At 31.8% G+C, this 23,148-nt stretch overlaps 1 long non-coding RNA gene across 1 annotated transcript in view; it reads right to left on the reverse strand.

Moving 5' to 3' along the window:
• Nucleotides 1-7,445, reverse strand: part of LOC139426248 (uncharacterized) — a 37,462-nt gene extending 30,017 nt beyond the window's left edge. Inside the window, exons 1-2 of the long non-coding RNA XR_011637486.1 lie at nt 7,124-7,445; nt 640-793 (exon numbers count right to left, since the gene is read on the reverse strand). This is a non-coding gene — a long non-coding RNA (uncharacterized lncRNA). The remainder of the gene's footprint in view (nt 1-639; nt 794-7,123) is intronic.
• Nucleotides 7,446-23,148: the final 15,703 nt, after the last annotated feature.

Here is a 23,148-nt window from a genome sequence, read left to right on the forward strand (position 1 = left end):
GTCATCGGGAGGCGAATGCTTTATCCTCCTAGCAACAACGGGTCAAACCATTAAGTGAAATGCATTGATCAGAGCTGCGATGGCTCAGGGGATAGAGCGTTTGCCTACCAATGAGGTGAACCGGGTTAGAATCCCAGCGATGGCTGGTCGAAACGAATCCGCATTCGGCTTGCACAGACGACTGAGCTGACGTGAAATATCCTCAATGGTAGACGGATCAAGGGTTAGAATCCCTTTGCCGCCAGGCTAATTGTGGTAGGTTTTTGTGGTCTTCCTCTCCATGTAACGAAAAGGAGGGTTAGTTCCATTAAAAAATCCTCCACGAAGGCATATTTCTCCCAATACTTGATCCAGGAGTTCCCATGTCTTTTGGATTGGGTTCAAAATGACAAGACTACGGAGTTGAACTTTAATTGTCTTAAACCCAAAATATAGGATCGGCTGTTCAACGACGGTTACTAAAATATATAAATTCACTGATTACTTGATAAAAAAAGTCAGACATATCAGAGACAACTGCATTATACTTATAACAAAACCCTCATTTGGCTAAAATAACTTCCACTAAATAAGTAAATATCTTTAATTACTTTAGATGTTTAAATAAAGAGTTATATTTAGTAGTTTACCACCACTTACCGGGTGTAGAAAGCTTGGACATTTTTATTCTTCAGTCCCAAACTATTGTTCAAGGAATCTTTTGCTTATCTACAGATGTCTTTACCAATGAAACTTTGAGGTATACGGTTTGAGAGGTGTGAACAGAATTTCTTTATTTCGACTACAGTCAGAGCTGAAAGAGCAACAGTTTATTAAAGCACAACCAAAAATAATTTATCGAAGTAATGAAGCAATTTATGACTGGCTTAAAATCAAAACAATTATATTACGGATTTTGGCACTTTTTAAAATGCAGAGGAATGCTGTTACGGGTAATTATCGCTAACAGGGACCACGCGTTGGCAACTAATTCTTCAGAGTGGTCGCCAATAAGAACATAGTTCCCTATAATCTACGAAATCAAAATTTCTTGCATCGCGATGTATTCCTAAAATATCTAAGAACTATCTTTAACCACGATATTTTTAGATACGTGAAACAATAGAAATACCCGAACAGTATAGAAATTTATACACTGCATTATTATTTCCGTTTATTAAATTAAGTTTAACAGTCACAATATCATATTTAATAATTACCATGGCGTATACTGTTTGGGATATCATTTTGCTTCGATGTTATCGGTAATGGTCGCGAAATTATCGTATCGTGCCTATTGTTATCGTCAAGGATTGCAAAATTGTATTTGATATGTACTATCGGAATCCTGTGACGTGCGCATACCAGAATCTGGCATTTTACGTGTTGACGATCAGCTTCATGGTCTCCATGTAGCGTATTACGTCCATTTCTGTAACTTTATTTGTGCAAGCTGTTTAATTCATGCACTGCCCAAAGAACCAGATCCTTATTTAGACTAAGCAGATTCAAAATTATTTATAAGATTATTTGGAAAGATTTTGCCGAGTGATGAAAAAAAAAGGAATTGTTATTATCAGTAAAGCTAGGTATTAATTTCTTATTCTTTAAAGTGTGCTAACGAGTGTTTAAGATTCTGAACACGAAAGTGAATCCACGATGGCGTAAAAAAGAGGCTATATGGAGATATTGCTATATGAAGGTTCATGGCAAAACTTACGATTTGAAAATAAATTAACAGAGTGTCCTCAAACTTTAAGATTCGTGGCCACCCATTTATTTATGGGAAATATTTGTGCCACGAAGCTTTATTTTTTCAAAAATACCAGATTAAAAAAATTTCATATCATTGTTAAACAGTATGGCTGCATCATAAGATATTCCTCATTTGCTAACACTTGTCAAGTGAAGACATAATTTTAGTTTATTTTTCAATGAAATTTTAGAATATAGATAGCTTCCATAATTTTTAGAATGGTACTTTTCGTAAGCACTCTTAAGACAAAATTATCCTGTTTAATAAAACATGTGCATTTGTTTTGATATTTAATATTTCACTGCATTTAAAAGACTGAGATGTTTTCAAACAATTCAAAGACATTAAATTTAGAGGACGTCAAATTTTGCTGTCCTTCGAGTTTTAGAGGGCAGAAATTGAGAACTATCTTCAAGGCTTATCCATATGAGGACGGCTGGTCACCTTAGTTCAGATAAAAGTGAATTAAAGTAGATTAAACCATGAAGCTTTAAATGACGAAAATATTTTTATGAATATTCAAAAAGCAAACAAAACGATCATTTGAGGAATCTTAAGCAATCCTGCCATAATTTGCATTTTTATATATTGAACGATCCCAAGACAAAATTCTTGATGGTTCCTTCAAAACATTTTGATGGTTTATGTTGGTTTCAGAACAACTCATGATGTTTCAACATGATTTGATGGTCAGTATTATTCAGCATTTTCCATAATGTGTTCATGGTTTCTGATATGCTAACAAACTTCCATCATTGGAAAATGTTACTTTAATACTATGATGGTTAACCATCAGGAAAAGATTGATTCTCATGGACCGACAATTCATGATGATTCTTGATGATCCATGCCGGCTCCAACTATACATTTCCATTGTATGGTTTGATGGGAATTCTTGTTGGTTTTCAGGAATATACATCAAAACAATTTTTTTTTGAAATTTTGTACCATCAAAAATCAGTTCCGAATTCCTACATTGAGATAATGGTTGTTCGTGATCGTTCCAACATTTTATTTTTAAGAAACTATGATGGAAATTTCTGATGGATGAACAAACCATCAAAACAAGTTGCTATTCTTATGTTGGATCATAATAAATAAGTCGGAATTTCTCTCTTCTAGTAATTATTGATGGTTACCATCAAGATTATGTTTGTTTATCAAAGGAAAACCATCAAAAAATTTTGACTTCGTATTCTAAATTTACCTCTGTTTATTTCCTATACTTTTTATATTACTTGCATAAGCGAAGACCTTCCGCGGTATAGCATTTTCTCAAAGGAAGCCGATTCATTAAAATATAGATTACAAATAAAATTCGCTATGCTTTGAGGATAGCATTCCAAATTCAAAGCTTGTAAAATACAGGAATGTGAGACCTGGACAATGACCCGTGGAGATGAAAATATGATAGCTAGTTTTGAGAGAAAAATACTGCCAAGCATTTTTGGTGGAATAAGTTAAAACGGTACCTGGTTTAGAAGATCAAACACGGAACTCTACAAAGCATATAAAGAACCTGATGTCATTAAATTTATCAAAATTCAAAGGATTAAATGGGCAGGCCACATTATAAGAATGGAGGATAGCAGGACAACCAAAAAAGTTTTCTGTGCCAGGCCAACAGGTACAAGAAAAAGAGGACGACCAAACCTAAGATTTTTAGACTGCCTTGCAAAGGACCTACAAATTTTAAAGATAATTAACTGGAGAANAAGTCTGCGGGTTCGATCCCCGGCCCAGACACCGGATTTTCGGGATGCAGAAAATCCTCAGCGGCCATGTCGTATGATTATGCGGCATGTAAAAGATCCCTGGAGTGCCTTATTGGCTCTTGGCATTTCCGGCAAAATTAAATTCCTAGTGCACTTTAGCATCCAAATAGAGTCTCGGTGCTGCCATCTAGTGTGGCAGAAACTAGACGTCCAAATTAACATGACCAACGGTATCTCACCCATTGTGGTGGTCCTGAAAGAGTGGATACCAACTCTGGAGAACGCACTAGGTCTGCTCATCGGCAAGACCGATTGTGCAGCTCATTGGAAATAAAAAAAATAAAAAAGATTCTGAACTCCTATCATCGAAAGTGAATCCACGATGGCGCAAAAAAGAGGAATTTTAAGATATTGCTATATGGAGGTTCATGGCGAAAATTACGATTTGAAAATAAATTAACAGAGTGCCCTCAAACTTTAAGATTCGTGGCCACCCATTTATTTATGGAAAATGTTTGTGCCACGAAGCATTATTTTTTAAAAAATACCAGATTAAGAAAAATCTTCATATCATTGCTAAGCAGTATGACTATATCATAAGACATTCCTCACTTGCTAACACTTGTCAAATGAAGACATAAATTATAGTTTATTTTTTAATGAAATTTTAGAGTATAGAGTTCCCTAATTTTTAGAATGGTACTTTTCGTAAGTACTCTCAAGACAAAACTGTCTTGTTTAATAAAACATGTGAATTTGGTTCTGATATTTAATATTTCACTGCATTTAAAAGACTGAGATGTTCTTAAACAATTCAAATACATTAAAATTAGAGGACGTTCAATTTTGATGTCCTTTGAGTTTATAGTTTTAGAGGGCAGCTGTTGAAATTTGAGAACTACCTTCAAGGCTTAGATGGCTGGTTACCTTAGTTTAGATAAAAGTGAATTAAAGTAGATTAAACCATTAAGCTTCAAGTGAAATTCAAAATAATATTCTTACTTAATACTTAAGTACTCAAAAAGCAAACAAAACGATAATTTGAGGAATCTTAAAGCAATCCTGCCATAATTTGCATTTTTATGTATTGAACGATCCCAAGACAAAATTCTTGATGGTTCCGTCAAAATATTTTGATGGTTTATGTTGGTTTCAGAATAATTCACGATGTTCCAACATCAATTGGTCAGTATCATTCAGCATTTTCCATAATGCGTTCATGGTTCCTGATATGCCAACAAACATCCATTATTGGAAAACGTTATTTTAATACTATGATGGTTAACCATCTAGAGAAGATTGATTCTCATGATGATTTTTGATGAGACATGAAGGCTCCAACTATACATTTCCATTGTATGGTTTGATGGGAATTCTTGTTGATTTTCAGGAATATACATCAAAAAAAAATTTTTTTAAATTTTGTTCCATTAAAAATCAGTGCGAATTCCTACCTTATAGTAATGGTTACTTATGTTGGTAATCATGAAAATATGATGTTTCATGATGAAATTATTGATGAAACCAATACATACAATGATAAACAAACATAATCTTGAATTAACCATCAAGATTATGTTTGTTTATCAAAGGAAAACCATCAAAAAATTTTGACTTTGTATTCTAAATTTACCTCTGTTTATTTTCTATACTTTTTTTTATTACTTGCGTAGGGGAAGACCTTCCGCGGTATAGCATTTTCTCAAAGGAAGCCGATTCATTAAAATATAGATTACAAATAAAATTCCTATGCTTTGAGGATAGCATTCCAAATTCAAAGCTTGCAAAATACAGGAATCTATTTGACTAATGTTTAGATATATTTGGCTAAACTTTAATTCATCCACTTCTTATAAGGGTTTTAAAAACTGCATATTACTTGCGAAACGTTATAAATTAAGCTTACAGCCTAAAATGCAAGTAATTTAAGAACTGAAAATATTTCTTGTCCGCTAAGTATTATTCATATAATTTTGAAAAATAAATATCAAACTGATTGTTTTCAGTATATTAGACTGAAATATAACAAATTTTGATCTTTGATGATGATAAATTGAAAACAAGGGAGCAACATCAGTTGTTCGCATACCATGAATAATTCTGATATTCTAGAGATTATAAAATTTGTATGGCAGAGGTTTTATTTTTACATTAAGGATTCTAGTTTATTATACTTTAGTTTAAAACTAAATTGTTGTTGTTGTAATTCATTTACGTCCCACTAGAGCTGCACAATGGGCTATTGGCGACGGTCTGGGAAACATCCCTTAGGATGATCCGAAGACAGGCCATCACAATTTTGATTCTCTTCGGTAGCCAGACGACCGGCTGTCGAGCACTTTACTCAGTTTAACAAAGACCAATACCGCACACCCTCGGTCCCTACGTAGACTGATCCAAGTGGTCACCCGCACACTGACAGCAGTCAGTGATGCTTGGTGATCTGCTGGGAACCGTGTCCTAACGATCAGTCCACTGAGGGACTTAAAACTGGAAAAATCACTCTCAGCCATAATTCAACTAAAATTTTAAAACAGTATCATTAAAATAAAGCTTGCAGTATTCTAGTTATTATTCCAAAATTCAAAGACCTGAGAAAATATTCCAATTAAATTAGTGCAAGAATTTAAATTTTACGAAATTGTTTGGTTATGTTAACATCAAATAAACTCTTTCAATATTTTTTTAAAAAGCACAGAATTAAGCTACCTTAACATAGATAAATTTTTAGTAAAGATAAATTTTTACTTAATTATGCAGCTGTCAGTTTGAAATAAATAAAAAAAACTTAAATGTAAAACAAATAAAATATTTTCAAATGCTAACCTGCATGGCTTTATATGAATTAGTTAAGCATTATGGTTATTAAAAGCTATATATTAAAAAGAATTACATGCAATATAACTACTTTCGCCTCTTAAAATTTACAATTGATCATTAAAAATTCCGAATTAAGATACAAGGTTCAAAATTAAAATTTTGAAAGTCTGAGAAACTTTAAAATCATGTTTAAAGCTGTAATAAACTCACGTTTCAAATCCAAATTCTGCATATAAGTCAATAAAATACTAAAATTCGAAAACAAAATATCTTTAATATTTTTTAAAAAAAATTGCCCATTAAAGCATTAATCAGAGAAAAGTTCTAATTTTTTTTAACTAAAGTAGATTCTTAACATATATTCATACAGTCCCTGCAAAAATTATTAGACGAACTTAAGATTCTATGTAAAATCTTCTATGTAAAATCTCAGGTGATAATAACATCCCATAATAACAACCCATAATAACAGCTTCATTGTTTTTATGGGACTGAAACAGGTTTGGACTTGTTTACGTTCGTGTAGTTAAATGTAATAATCAAATAGTCAAACTACGATTCAATTATTGTAAATTCATTTACGGTTGTAAAATAAGTATAACTTTGTTATAAAAGAGAATAATGACGATAGCTTACTTATACATAGTTGAATTCGTTAGCAGACTTTTAAACCTTACATATAAAGCAGACTATTAAAACCTTACCAGTTTGCAGACTTATTAAAACCTTACATATAAAAGGAACACAATTAGCATTTAATGTATTTTAAAGTTTCAAAACATAAAATTAAATTTTCTTATTAAAAAAATAAGGACATTCGAAATCAAATCGTACAATTTGAAGTTTTACTTACCTTTCTTGGTGAAAATTGAATAGCTGGTGAGGAATGTAAAGACCCGAAACAACATAATCCACTATTTTTGTAAAAAAATATCAGCTTTCACTAACATCTTACAAATCTAAAGTTTCGGTGAAAGTTATTACAGTCCTACAAACCAATAAAAAGACAGACTACGAAAATAGAAATAAAACACTAGCCTAAACAACTGCAGCAAGAAAAGCTCATTAACCATGTAAACCACTTGCGCTGGAAAGACGTGCCACGCACGTCATAATGCTTTTGTCACAGAATCGCCGACGACGTGGTCTTTACGTCATCATAGAATTGTTACAGAAACAAAAACGACATGCGTCAGATGGAATTGTTGTCAGAGTACAGATCATCAGTGCAGTGCATAGCGTACAATTATAAATATTTAACACACATTATTCCACATGGAAAGCAAAAGTGACGACATCATTTCGACAAATAGAAAAAGAGAACACGATGGTAGTGATAGTGACTTTTATGAAATAATTTTTCCACTCCGAAAACGACGAATAATTTTTTCTGATGACGAGGAAGAATACATAAATGAAGATTGTGAAATTGATCTTATTCCTAAGGAATGGGTGTGGAAACACGTATTGCACAGTGCGCACTGCAGTTTGAGGCATCGCACACTCCCAGCGAGTTATACTGGATAGTTCTGATATACGCATCAGTGCTTTTTTTTTGCCAGCGTAAGTGGTTAACTTCAATCTTATTATACTTTTAAAGAATATCGATAACTATTTTTTATGGAACCACTCAATATTTTATGTATAGAACGGGCATCTTTTCTGCCCAGCGTTATCGCCCGCAAATGCTGCGCAAAGCTTAGCGGGTTCGAAGCATGCTGTTCCCCTGGATGTATCTCCGTGCTGTACTTCTCAATATTTTGCTATCCATCCTTCTATTTGACAGAGATTTAAAAGCATAAATTGAACACACAAGTCTGCAAATGTATATTGTTGTTGTTTTAGTTTGTAGCAGCACTAGTTCATAGCCGTAGCCGCACTAGAGCTGCACAATGGGCACACGGTCTGGCTGCACAATGGCAACGGTCTGGGATGATCCGAAGACATGCCATCACAATTTTGATCCGCTGCAGAGGGGATGGCACCCCCGCTTCGGTAGCCCGACGACCTGGGTGTGAAGTCGAGCACTTTACGGTAGAACAGTTTAACGAGGGCCAATATCGCACACTCTCGGTCCCTACGCAGACTGATCCATGTGGTCACCCGCATGCACACTGACGACAGCCAGTGATGCTCGAATATCGGTAATCTGCTGGGAACAGTGTCTTCATGATCAGTTCACTGCGGGACTCAAAACACGGAAGATAATTAAATAATTAAACTGAAAAAAACATATATGAATAACAAATCAAGAAAAAAATCAAACGGTATGAAATATTTGGTAAAACTTAGTTATTATTAAAACTTCTTAACCACCAGTTTAAAAGTTGCTGTATCGTAGTGCTGTGTAATTCTAAACTCTTTCCCTTATTATTATTTAATTGATTTTAAGTACTTAACAGAGTTGGTGGTGGTCAAGCAATATTTAGTGACATTATGACTTTTAGTGCCTATGCAATTTTTAGTGACACATTAATCAACTTGCGCATATTAATTTATTTCGCAGATACGTATGAATCTTGCCGGCGTAAAATTGAACTCATGTCAAGTTGAGTACCAAAAAATTTTATTCAAAACATTCATAGAAAAATAGATATCAGTTGCCTTTTTAAGTTTCCCTGTTCACTATTAAAATTATTGGAGCTTGCGTAATTACTGTTTGTAGCTGTGTATAACAAAATACACAGTTTATAAAATAAAATATATATTTATTTCAAAAAATATAATTACTGTATGTTTTGAATACAACTTATAAAAAGTAAGATTCGCCGAGAGCCTCGGACACCGTCCGGGGTCTCAATTACACAAAAGTGATTACGTCCGGATTACACAAAAGTGATTACCCAAAGAAGTGATCACTCTAAAAGTGATAACGCAATCATTCAAAAAGCGATAACGAAAAAAGTGATTACTCAAAAAGTGATTGCGCAAAAAGTGATTACGCAAAAAAAGTGATTATTCAAAAAGTGATTACGCAAAAAAGTGATTACTCAAAAAGAGATAACAAGTGATTACGCAAAAAGTGATTGCGCAGAAAGTGATTACGTAAAAATTTATTACGCAAAAATGATTACTTAAAAATGATGAAATATTCGCATAAAAACAAGTATCAAAATTACTTGTTTTTTTCGTAATTATACGAAAAGTTGCTTAAGTTACCCCAAAATCTTTTGTGTGTGTAGGGAAAGCATTTGGTGGCGAAAATAAAATTGTCCTTATCACTGAACATTTCACTTCATTCACTTCTAATATTTTTCATTTACTTTGCGCATTTCGCAGATACGTATATCTTTCCGGCGCAAATTGAACTCATGTCAAGTTGAGTACCAAAAAATTTTATAGAAAAATAGATGTCAGTTGCCGTTTTAAGTTTTCCTATTAAAATTATTGGCGCTATTCACTATTTGTAGAAAGAAAAAACAAAATACAAAATATAAAGTAAAATATATATTTATTTCAAAAAATATAAGTATTGTATGTTTTAAAAAGTAAGATTCGCCGAGGCCCTCGGACACCGCCCGGGGCTAGTGATTACACAAAAATGATTACGCAAAAAGTGATTACGCAAAAAGTGATTACGCAAAAAGTGACTGCGCAAAAAAGTGATCACTCAAAAAATGATTACTCAAAAAGTGATTACGCAAAAAGCGATTACTCAAAAAGTGATTATTCAAAAAGTGATTACTCAAAAAGTGATTACACAAGAAGTGATTACTCAAAAAAGTGATTACGCAAAACAGTGATTACGCAAAACAGTGATTACTCAAAAAGCGATTACGCAGAAAGTGATTACGCAGAAAGTGATTACTGAATTGAAAGTGAAATATGTTAATTTCATTTGTTTCTGAAGAAAAGAAACAACTACAAAAGAAACTGCGCTGAATTGCGCAGAAGAAATTGAATTTGAGGAAGAACGGAAGAGAAAGAAGATAGGGAAGAAAAGAAGATATTCCATTTGAAAGTTCTTATTTCTATCAAGTTGGCAAAATATCATGCTGTCCTGAATTACATACTTTAATTCATTCTGCAGTGCAGCGATGTCTTATTTGGCTCAACTAGAAACTCAGTTTAGGGAAATAAACATCAGAAATAGACAATTAAAACTGATATATCAAAAATAGAACAATAGGAGCAAATAGGAGAGGAAAATCTAAAGGAAAATCTAAAAGCGGATAGTCAACCAGCAGTAGTAAATAGTCAACCATCAGGAGTAAATAGTCAACTATAAGCAGCAGTTATATAGCAGTCAAGAGCAGATAGACAAGCAACAGGAGCAGAAAGCATCAGGAGGAGATAATAAGAACTGGGAGAGATTGTAGAAGTTATAAAAGATACAAATATGTAATCTAGCATCAGGAGTAGTTAGTCAGCATTCAGTTAAACATCAAGAACAGATAAACTACAAACAAGAACAGGTAGTCAACCATTCGAAGCAGATACCCAACCATTACGAGCAGATAGTCAACTATCAGTAGCAGATAGTCACCCATCAATAGCAGTCATCATAGCAGCCAATATCAGGATCATAGCAGTCATCATAGCAGCCAATCATCAGGATCAGATAGCCAACCATCAGGACGAGATATTGAGAACTGGGAGAGATTGTAGACGTTGTAAAAGATCCAAGCTATCAGGAATAGATAATCAACCATCAATAGCAGATAGCTAATCATCAGGATCAGAAAGTCAACTATCAGGAGAAGAGAACGAAAGCTGGGAAAGATTGTAGCTGCTGTGAAAGACATCGAATGATTTAAGTTTTAGTCGCTATAGCGAAGAAAGGGAAAAAAGAATGATACTTGAAAGAAGAAAGATACTCTGGGCACACCTAACCTATCGAAAAAAAAAAATTGTAAAATGAAAAAAAAAAAAAAAACAGCCAAGAAAATTAAAAATAAAACGATCCTTTGTCTTGAGAAATGTCTCGTGTCTCGGAAGAAAAAAACCAAATAAGAGTAAAAATGAAGAAAAAAAAGCTGAAAAAAACAACAAGAACATTTCCCAAAGAAATAAGAAATTGAGCAGAAGGAAAAAAAAGCAACTTAAAATTTTATATCAGATCAATTTGAAATACTTCATATGCTACGTTAGTCATACTTCATATGCTACATACATTTATGTTAAATGAAATTTCCTTTTAATTATGTAATTTAATTTTTTGGACTCAATAAACAACTTCAAAATTTTACTGCGACTCATTTTAAATAATTATTGTTTCAATCATTGACTTACTCACCATATTGAGATTTTATTTCAGAAACAAGAGAATTCATTAAATGTTCGATTGATCCAGCCGTTCGATATATGATGAGAATAGTTCGCCTAAGTGTAGTTCATTACATAATTGCACGCAACACTTCAATCAGTTCTTGGTATTATTAAAAAAGCGTCAATTATTCTTTAGGTCTTCTTAACTTTTTTTAAAATTTTCTTATAAGATACTCGAATAGCTTCGGAGACAAAATTCTAAAATGTTTAATTTATGAATTATATACTAAAGTATGGTATAAATACATAAAAATTGTAAAAAGGGGGAAAGTGGCAAAAAAAGAAGAGCTCACTTGTTTCCAAATCACATAAATTAGTTAAAATGTAATATTTTTTTAAATCCTCTTGCTTTATAATACTAAAAAGAATTTAATTTAAGGAATAGACTACGAATTAGACATAATATTAATATTAAGATATTTTAAGGAAAATACAGAAACTTATTTGGAACAAAGAGGCCAAAATCTGTTATTATAATTATTTTTATTTTGCATTCAGGAACATTATAAAGATTTTCGTAAGTTACGAATGTTATTATAAAGATATCTTAAATAGATATCAGATATAAATTACACCAAGTGAAGTGTACAAGCAAAAAGTTGTGCAAGCGAAAGAAAATATCTTTTCTATAATAATTTCCGATCACGTACATAATTTTCTACTCTTTCTACAAAACTCTTTCTCAAAGGAGTATAAAAAAAGACAATTTGAGTGCTTAAGGCTCAATAAAAAGCTTTTATTTTACGCGATGTTACTATCTCGAGAAAAATAATTGCCTGGACTTGGAAAAATTTTACTCTAACTCGAAAAAAAATTTTTAAACTTTTTTTAACTATCACTATTTCACGAAATTACATTTTACTTACATAAATATCATTCAATCAATAAATCTCAATTTAGAAATATCTTTGTGAATCCAACCAATCAAATGTTGATTATGCATATATATTTCAAATGTTAAATATTTCGATCACACATGCTTTTGTTTTAAGTGAAAAACTGTAAATATTTATCTTCAAATTGAGAATAGTTTTTGATATCAACAATGAGGTAACTCGACAAATTTTTACTACCTTTTTATATTGAAAGAAGAAAATCAAAACTATAAAATTTATTTTTTTTAATTGTGTGCCGCTTTTGGTATTTGAACAAAAGAGTTAAATATGAATAAATTTAAACTAGTTAACATTAAAAAAAATCTGCAAGTTCTTATTTTGAAACTTTGTTCCCTTTTTAGTATTGACAAAGAAAAAAAAATTGAAAATTTCTATCTTTATTTTCAGCGTAATTTTCAACATAGGAAGAAATATTTTAAGTTCGTAAAAAATGCGCAGATATTATAGCTTCACAATATTGGTTTCAGTAAAAATAATTTATTCCTCAATGTTCTATGCAAGAATATTTAACATTTTGTTAAAATATTCATCGTCATAAAAAATAAACAGCGTTATTCTATTTTCTTAACTCGAAATGCATTTTTAATCCATTTAAGTGTTTAGTGCTTTTACGAGAAAATATTTCCTGAACGCCTAATTTAATATTTACGCATGATATGTTTTTATTTTTATTCTATTCTTAAACTAAGGTTGTCCCATTCTGTTAATGTGTTTAGAAATCTCAATTGTTTTTTATTGGATTTCATTTTCAAAACTGTATAAATAAGATTAAAGTGCACTTTTATTTTGAATTAAAAAAAAATACGCATTATTTGTTCAACGATAAAAGTGTTGTGTAAAATTAATTTCTTGATCAAGTTGTAAGGTATGAAAGTTCAGGTTTACTTTTTATGGTGATTAACTCATAGCTCGCATTAATAAAATAGAATCCTTGAAATCTGAGAAAAAAAACTATTTCGAAAGCGATTTCTGCTACATTTGGCAAGAAAATTCTGCTACATTTGACGAAAAAGCGTGATAGTTACTCAAATATTGTAATTAAAAAAATTGCTTTCTTATGAAACAATATTGAAATATTCAACATTTTGTTGTTAACACTGAACATACCAACACTTAATGCATACTTATTTCTACCATAGCCGGTCAAATGTCAGGACTTTATGTTTCTTGATTGAATGCGTGAAATATGGATGTTAGGAAGGAAATAAAATAAAAACAAACTTTATTATAATTAAACAAAATTGCATATTGCCAATTTTTATGCATTATAAACACAAAGAATAAGAATTTTTAATTCATTGCTCAAGAAAAGGCATGAGACTTGACATGTTTTGCACGAAAACAATCACGTAATGCTAATACGGAATCACTAATACTTTAAGGTCATGTTGTTACCGGATGAACAAACTTACAATAAGACGTTTAACTTCAGTCAATTTCAACATAACTTTTTAGTCTTATTACGAACGGTGGTAACTTATTTGTACATCCAATATTTCAAGATGAACACCAAACAACCAGATCCCATTAGTCTTCAAGACACCAAACTATCAAAATGTATTTGACTTCAAGATGAACATGACACCAAACAAATATTTTTTGCAGTTTTTGAATTAGTAAAGTTAAATGTCAACAACTGAGTTTGCGAAACTAATGGTATCAGTATTTCAAATACACGCCGAGAAGCACATTCACGAAATATGAACCGATTCCGGTTGATGTATTGCACACTCTGAAAATTTCATAATCGAATAGATTAGACCTCCAGGATAGCTTACCTAATGGATCAAATAGGAGAGCATTTAAATGTACATAGTTAAGAAAGTCAATGCTTCGAACATTAACTGTTATTCTTCCAAAATAGATGGAAACTATTGCTCCATAAAGATTTTAAATTTTAAAGCTATTTCTCGTAACTAGGGCAAAATTAGTGATTCATTATGGATACTTGATCCAGCTACATCATTTTAGTTTATAAATTGCAGTAATTTAAGACAAAAAGGATAAAAAAGAAAGAAAAAAGATTAAAAGAAGGACTAAAAAAGAAATAATCAAAGACCACTTTTTCATTTTAATCTATCTTTTAAATCCTTTTCACAAAACACGGCTATTTTTTAATGTCTGATTAATGTGAATTAACCTCTAATAAAAATGAGACTGTTTACTTTATTAAAATACAATTTGCAAAACCCAATATGTCACTTCATGTTATTAAATATATTTTTCAAACCATTACAGTAATCCAATGTGCCATTAACTTCATTCAAATCAATGAAATTTCAATTTTAAAAAACTAATTTTTCATTTAATTTATTTATAGTCCTTGGCCAAATTATTAGACGTACTATAAGATTCTTATCAGATGCAAAATCTTATTGTCCCGCAGTGAACTGATCGATAAGACACGGTTCCCAGCAGATCACCGAAGTCAAGCGTCACTGGCTACGGTCAGTGTGAGGGTGTGTGACCACTTGGACCAGTCTGCGTAGGGACCGAGGTTGTGCGGTTCCTATCCATTGGTCCTCGTTAAACTGATCTACCGTAAAGTGCTCTACTTCGCGTGCAGGTCGTCGGGCTACCGAAGCGGGGGTGCTTTCACCTCTGCAGAGGATCAAAATTGTGATCGCATGTCTTCGGATCATCGTCAGGGGTGTTTCCCAGACCGTCGCCAATAGCCCATCGTGCAGCTGTAGTGCGACGTAAATTAACTACAACTACAGCAACAAGCAAAATCTTACTATCAGCTGATAATATACAGCTTTGTTGTTCTTACACGGCTGAAACTGGTTTGCACTTGTTTACGTTCGTGTATCAATTGGTTAACATTGTAATGCAATACGTAAAAAATAAATACAAATAGGAAGTATATAAAAAATCTCCTAAATAAAAACCCATTACATGCATGTTGAAATATAAAAGTATTCCATATAAATTCGTGCAAAACATGTTGTTATTAAAAAAAACTACAATACGTCTAATAATTTAGTCTAATTATTTTAATATACTAATAAACTTGATATAATAAATATTCTATATTTATGTAATATGTCGTCCAATTTAAACAATCAGCACCAGAACCTAAACAAGTGCAAACCGGTTTCATTCACGTAAGAACAACAAAGCTGTATAGTATCAACTGATAATTAAGATTTTACATAGAATCTAATAGTTTGGCCGAAGGACTGTAAATCGAGTAAAATCGAGTGAGCAAAAATTCAATTCACTTTTCAGTTTATTAACGTATTAAAAAAATTGTTTCTTTTTTATTTACCATTTCATTCATTTTGCGAAATTCAATTTAAGACATTTTATAAACTGGATATTTATTTGTTTTTATATTCTGAGAATATAAAAACAAATATATATCACTTTTGAATGCTACTATAAATAATTCCGTTCAAAGTTCCTAAGCATCGGAATATCAACTCAGATTGATGCGGACACCATCTCTGGTGTTGACATTCTATGTAGTTCACCAAATAAGGATGTCGTCCCTCTTCATTATTCAGCCGATGGAGGCATTCAAAGCTTCTTTGAGGGGGAATTCACTATTTATAACGATATTTCTGAATACCATTAAACATGATTTCAAGACAACAACGTCGAACGTTCTATAGGCTACGTCAAAACGTACGGTTTTATATGGAATGTAATGTATTTGTCTTTCCAAAAGTTGTCTCAACTTAGTATAAATGTAATTTATGCATATAGTTTGCGAAAATGTGCATAGTAAATAGCGAAAAGCTTCATTAAAATATAGTGTCACTACTCATATTACGCATAATATGATAACGTGCAATATCCGCATGCATATTAAGTCGATTTTATATTACAGGAACTTAGATTTTATGTATTATTTGTAATAGTTCGCATTAATTTTAATATACCCTTAAGTTTACATACTTAACCTCTTTTTTTTATTTTTATTATTGTATTTTTATTATTATATTATTTCTTTTATTTTTTATTTTTTAAATTTTATTTTATATCCGTCGTTGAACAGTCGTTGCCTTGTAATTTTGAACCAATCCAGAAGACAAGGAATCTCCTGAATCAGTAACCCCCAGAGGTATGATTTGTTTTAGGAACATGGAGGACTTTGTGACTCGATAGATTTAAAATGCATCAGTCACAGTTTACTTCTATCTTCAACTTACAATCTTCGGCCGGCAAGGATCGAACATACGACCTCTTGGAAATGGGTTCAGTGAAGTATATAAAAAATCTCCTGAATGAAAACCTGTTACATGCATGTGTATATACAAAAGTATTGCCTATAAACATGTGCAAAACATGTCATTATTATAACACTACAGCGAGTCTAATCATTTGGTCTAATTATTATAATATATTGATATAATACCTGATATAATAAATATTCTATATTTATATAATATATCGTCTAATTTGTCCAATGGTCAAAATTATATTATCTATCGTCTAATTTTGTACTGTCACCTTTAAAACTTGGATTGTGCTGTAATCAATCTATTAACTTTGTTAACAGAGTTACCCATTTTCAAGAAAGGAATTACTTGAAACATTTAAAATTTACAACCAATTTTATTAAAACTCAAATTTTCAAACAAAAACACACTCAAATTAAACTGCCGTTAAAAATTATAAGGCATAATATTCTAATGCTCCAAATTCAGTGAAAACAATTAAGAACAAAAGGCGCACTTATCTTAAAATCTACAAAAATCAATTAAAAATAAAAATCACAATATTCTCCAAATCCTGTAAACACGATTAAAAATAAAAGGCTTATCTTAAAATATAGTAGAAGCAATTAAAAGTCAGGGTAAATTATTCTTTTAAAACTGTACTGAAATCGAACTTAGAGTTTATAAATTCAAATCAAACTACGGTCCAAATCCCTGGAACGCCCACCGGTAATACCGGACAATGTCAACATTCTAGTTTCTGATAGACAGCATTCCAGCACTTCAAACTTCTTTAGGTTTCCTTCCAGGAAGGCAGTTAGCACAAGTGAAACAGCTGACTTCCAGCATTGGAACGCTCTGGATAGGCAAACAGATTCGAACATAGCGGCTGCGGAACTCAGCTCATCACTTTCAGTCATCAACTGAGCGTCTTCGGCTTAGTTTTGCCTAAAACTCACGCTCATCCTCTCAGCGGTTCCGTCTTAGTTCATCTACCTCTCAGCGCCACTAACTTATTCGTCGATTCCGGATGAACATATGCTGGCAGTCATATGTATCTAAAAGTTTCTGAAATAAATTAAAAAAAAAGAGTTCAGATCATCATTGGGGTAAAGCATGAATTGTGGTGAGATAATCATCATCATTCAGATGGGGAGACCCCTTTGAGTAGAGTTTGTAGGAGGCTATGCACTTCTTGATCTTTCATGAGTGACACTAGACGGTAAGATGATGTTGCAGGAGTAGAGGCTTTAGTCTGGAATCTTTTTCTGCTGGGGTGGGCCTCGCACCCAGAGAAGTTGGAGGTGTGGCTTTTTATGCAATTGCGGCATTTAGCTGGAGAGTTCCGGCTTTTTCTGCACTGGAATGCTATCCCAAAGCCATTCTTCACCACTTTTTATTCTCGTTTCAGCAAGGCGAATGAATCTCGGACTGACCCATTTTCATCCCACGAGCAGCAGCGCAACCAGTGAACGTCACAATATATTATATAATATGTTATATAATGTCACAGTATATTATATAAATAAACATCTTAAACTTAAATTAAATCATACTAGGAACCTATATATTACATAATAATAACTGATCTCTTAAATTTTACATAAATATATTCGCATGTGTAATGTTTTAGAAATAGATGAAGCTCAACTTTTAATTTAGATAGGTAATCGACTTTTAAGTTACCCTTTATATGTAAATAGGCTAAATTTTTCACTCCTAATTAAATAAGTTCAATTTTTAAAAGCATTTTAATTTAGATTTTAATTGATCCTAACTAAGTTTTATTTGAAAATTGCTTACATTTTCTTGATTGCTTTAAACATCGTTGATTTTGAATTGAATATTACTCAGAGCAAATACACACAAAATATTTCAAATAGAAATGAGTATGATGTGGTAAAGTATGATGTTTTTCTTTTTGGTACATATGCACTAATGCTAGGCTATGATTCGCTTAAAATGGACCAATAGCAGATATGTTTCTATTATAATATTTAGTTTTTTTATTTAGAATAATTGAAGGAGCTATGTTTTTGTATGAGAATTTTTTATTAAAAAATATAGTAGAAATAATAATTTTTACTCGAAGTTTTAAATTCAAAATTATATTTCCACGTATAAAGATAATAAAATTTTTCCAGCATGTATTTATCCAAGAAAGTTCATAAAACTAGACAACTTAAAAAAAAGGTTTGACACAACTAAAAAACTTGTTAAATGAATTTTTAAAAATATTTACATTTCCAAAATTAAAAGTATGGAATTTATATGAAATAATTTTCCATAGAATTATATATTTTATAATATTGAAATNAATATTTAGTTTCATTATTTAGAATAATTGAAGGAGCTATGTTTTTGTATGAGAATTTTTTATTCAGCTTCCTAATATTTCTAAATTTATTTTCTGAAACATTACTCGACACATATATTCTGGTTCTAATATTTTTACTTTATATGAAGCATGGAAAAAGATACACTCATAAAAGAGAAAATTAATAAAGTAATAATCAATAAGCAAACGTATGTGAAGCTTAAAAAAAATCGATATAAAAAATATCGAAATTTCATTTTTTTTTCTCCGCGTACAGTTACCAATCAAATCATTCATCTCCTTTTTAGTGAGCAGAAAGCTGCCTGAAATAACATCTCCTAACTGAAAGGATAGTGTTAAGGCTAATGCTCACTTTTTTAACAATATTCGACTAACTGGGGCAATAATTTTTATTCGTATTTCATTATCACTTCAATTTTTCGTATCGCAGTATTTTTTTGATGACACTTTGATTTTTTGATAAGTACTCCCAATAACAATGTCAATATTGAACTTTATTGAATGCTTTACTTCAATGGATTGAAATTAATGAAATGAAATTTCAGAAATTAGATTGTAATACGCTATTTAAATTAAACCATATTATTATAACCATAAGATTTATGCGACGCTTTTGTTATTCATTTTTTTTTACCTTTGATAGTTCAGTTTTTTATACCATTTAATTTTGCGACCATTACGAATCATATTGTTTATTTTTTCAAGCTTCTTTCTTGCATTGTGTTTAAATTATTGATAGTGAGAGAATAAAACCGAACGTGTTATTTAACACATATTTTTATAGACATCAATAAAATTTTGTATTATTGCAATTTAAAATGGTTGAATTGGAACTGTGCCATTTAAAGTGATTGAAATAAAATAGTGTAATTCAATGGGATTGCTTAGAGTATTGTTATTCAAAATGATTTATTTATCAAAGGTGAAATTAAATCTACGTCACCCATTAACTGCAGACGCGATGGGGGTTGATAACGTCATTTTAAATTAAAATGTTTGTAAGCAATAACTGTAGTAAAAGCTGGCCTTTACTTTTTACCACAATTTTATTTGAAATTTTTTGCAGTGTACATTTAGAAAAAGACGGATTTGATATGAAATATCAGAATACTATATTAAATAAGAGTACCATTAACCTTGTGATGCAACGAAAAAAAAAGAATAAAAAAATAAGAAGCAGTGAAAAAATAATTTTTATTTTTTAACATGATTGAATGGCAAAGGTAATAGTAAACATTATTTATTATTTTCTAAAACAGTGAAATTAGAAAAATTTTGCCTGTCGGTTTTGGGTTTCTTTAAGGATCCCGAGCCTTCACTGTCTACAGTTGCATTTTGGGTTTCTTAAAGCATCCCGAGCCATCACTGTCTACGGTTGCATTTTGGGTTTCCTTAAGGATCCAGAGCCTTTGTCGACAGTTGCTTTTTGGGTTTCTTAAAGGATCCCGAGCCTTCACTGTCCACAATTGCTTTTTGGGTTTCTTAAAGGATCCCGAGCCTTCCCTGTCCACAGTTGCATTTTGGGTTTCTTAAAGCATCCCGAGCCATCACTGTCTACGGTTGCATTTTGGGTTTCCTTAAGGATCCCGAGCCTTTGTCCACAGTTGCTTTTTGGGTTTCTTTAAGGATCCCGAGCCTTTGTCCACAGTTGCTTTTTGGGTTTCTTAAAGGATCCCGAGCCTCCACTGTCCACAGTTGCTTTTTGGGTTTCTTAAAGGATCCCGAGCCTTCACTGTCCACAGTTGCATTTTGGGTTTCTTAACGGATCCCGAGCCTTCACTGTCCACAGTTGCATTTTGGGTTTCTTTAAGGATCCCAAGCCATCACTGTCCATAGTATTAGTAATTTGTAGAAATCCAATCTTCGTCGTCCAAATCTTCTATTGTTACTCTCAATCCAATTCTAACTTCATCGTCAGGAACTGCCCACTCAAAGTCATCAAAGAAATGCCATTCTTTCTCAAAACCATGCATGTCGTAATGAGCATCTGCAAACTTCTGTCTCGATGCATTTGCCAACCAGTCTTCCATCTTGTCGTTTTTAATGACCTCCTGTCCTCTAACCGACAATCTTGGTTTCGGGTCTCTTCTTACCTCTTCAGCGAAACAGTAATCATTCTCCCCTTCATCCTCGTAGGGGTACCAACTCAGATCTTTCTTTTCAATCCATTGCCAGATTTCATGGAACTTCTTGCTGTTGTACGTCGATTCTTCGAACCATCCAAAGTCATCCGTGTGAGTGTTCGGATACCAAATGGCAGGGGGCTTCACTGTTAGGTAGCTGTTGCCTATTCGGTCGAACTCTTCAACGAATCGAGCCTCTACACGATCTTCTGTGCAATATGGTTTCTGCACAATTTCTTCTTCTTCCATTTCCTGGTGTTTCACTACTTCATTCTCAATCAGTACTTCCTTCTCTTCCTTACTCCCTTTCTTTCCTCCCCTCCGGAAGCTACAGACGCACACAAAAAAGAGTGAAATTATATTTAGTTTTAATTTACATTACATTTTTAAGTTATAAACTTGAATTACAGTCCCTGGTTAAATTATTAGACGCACTATAAGATTCTATGTAAAATCTTAATTATCAGGTGATACTATACAGCATTATTATTTTTCTGTGACTGTTTGTACTTGTTTACGTTCGTTTATCAATTGGTTTAATTAGACGATATATAATACATACTCTAGTATTGCAGAAATTAGACGATATATAAATATAGAATGTTTATTATAACAAATATTATATTAATATGTTATAATAATGAAATCAAATTATCAGACGATCAGTAAATTTTTAATAATAACATTTTATATTTTAACATGCTTGTAATGGGTTTTTATTTAGGAGATTTTTTTTTATTCTTCCTATTTGTATTTATTGTTAACGTATAGCAATGCAATGTTAACCTATTGATACACGAAAGTGAACAACCGCAAATCGTTTATAAATATTTTTATAAAACAAACTAGACGTTTTACAATTTAGAAATATTTAAGAAAATAATCTGAATAATATAGATATTGAGAATATTCCAGTTTTGACCCAAGCAAGGGTCTTTATGGATCATTATTATTTTTTATTTGATAACTCAGCTAACTCAATTATCTAACTCATGAATACACTTAAAAATGTTTTAATTTAATGATTATTTTTGATGGAAACCAAAATATTGCTTTTTAAAATTAAAAACTTTAAACTAGTTTTTTGATCATCAAATTTCAAAATGTTCTAAAATTTGAAATTGCTTTACATTTAAAATTTACCAGCACATTTGCATTGGGTGGAAATACATTGAAAAAAAAACACGATTGTGTAGCTAATTTTTTATCATTCGAGAAGTGTTGCTAATAAATTAATATTTCGCGAAACAAAATGGAAGTGTAAGAATAAAAAATTGGAAGAGGAAAATCATTTTAGGAACATAAAACAACTTTAAAACTTTCGTTGTAGTTCAATTCAAATTCTTAGTGGTCAGTACTTTCTTTGTAGAATTTAAGTACAATTTTTGACAATGTGAGATTTTGGATATGAAGGAGAGATATTTATCCCAGAGAAATAAATAAAATCGTTTAGGAGAAAGTAATTTATTCAGTAAATCTTATTATGATGAACATGGCCACATTCCAAAACTATAAAACAAAGAAAAGAAATGCCCTTAAAGGGATCAAGAGCATCATTCTCCACAAGTCAAACTTTTTGATGGTCCCATCAAAATATTTTGATGGTTTATGTTGGTCTCACTGCGATTCACAATGGTCCAACATCATTTGATGGTCACCATCATCTAACAATTTCGATTATACGCTCATGGTTTTTGACATGCCAACAAACTTCCATCATTCCATGATGGGAAATGCTACTTTGATATTGTGATGGTTAACCATCAAGATAAGTTTGATTCTCATGGACTAACAATCCATTATGTTTTCAACTATACATTTCGATGATAGTTTAAAGGGAATACTTGTTAATTTACAGGAATATACCATCAAAACAATTATAGTTTTTTTTAAGTTGGACTATCATAAATTAGTCCGAATTTTTACAATGGGATGATGGTTATTCATGATCGTTCCAATATGAAACTATGATGGAAAATTTATGATTGTTTAACATGAACAAACCATCAAAAAAATTTATATTCATATGTTGGGCCATCATAAATCTGTCTGAATTCCTACATTGGGGTGATGGATATTTATGCTGG

Source organism: Parasteatoda tepidariorum, chromosome 8, assembly GCF_043381705.1.
Source record: "Parasteatoda tepidariorum isolate YZ-2023 chromosome 8, CAS_Ptep_4.0, whole genome shotgun sequence".
Lineage (NCBI taxonomy): Eukaryota > Metazoa > Arthropoda > Arachnida > Araneae > Theridiidae > Parasteatoda > Parasteatoda tepidariorum.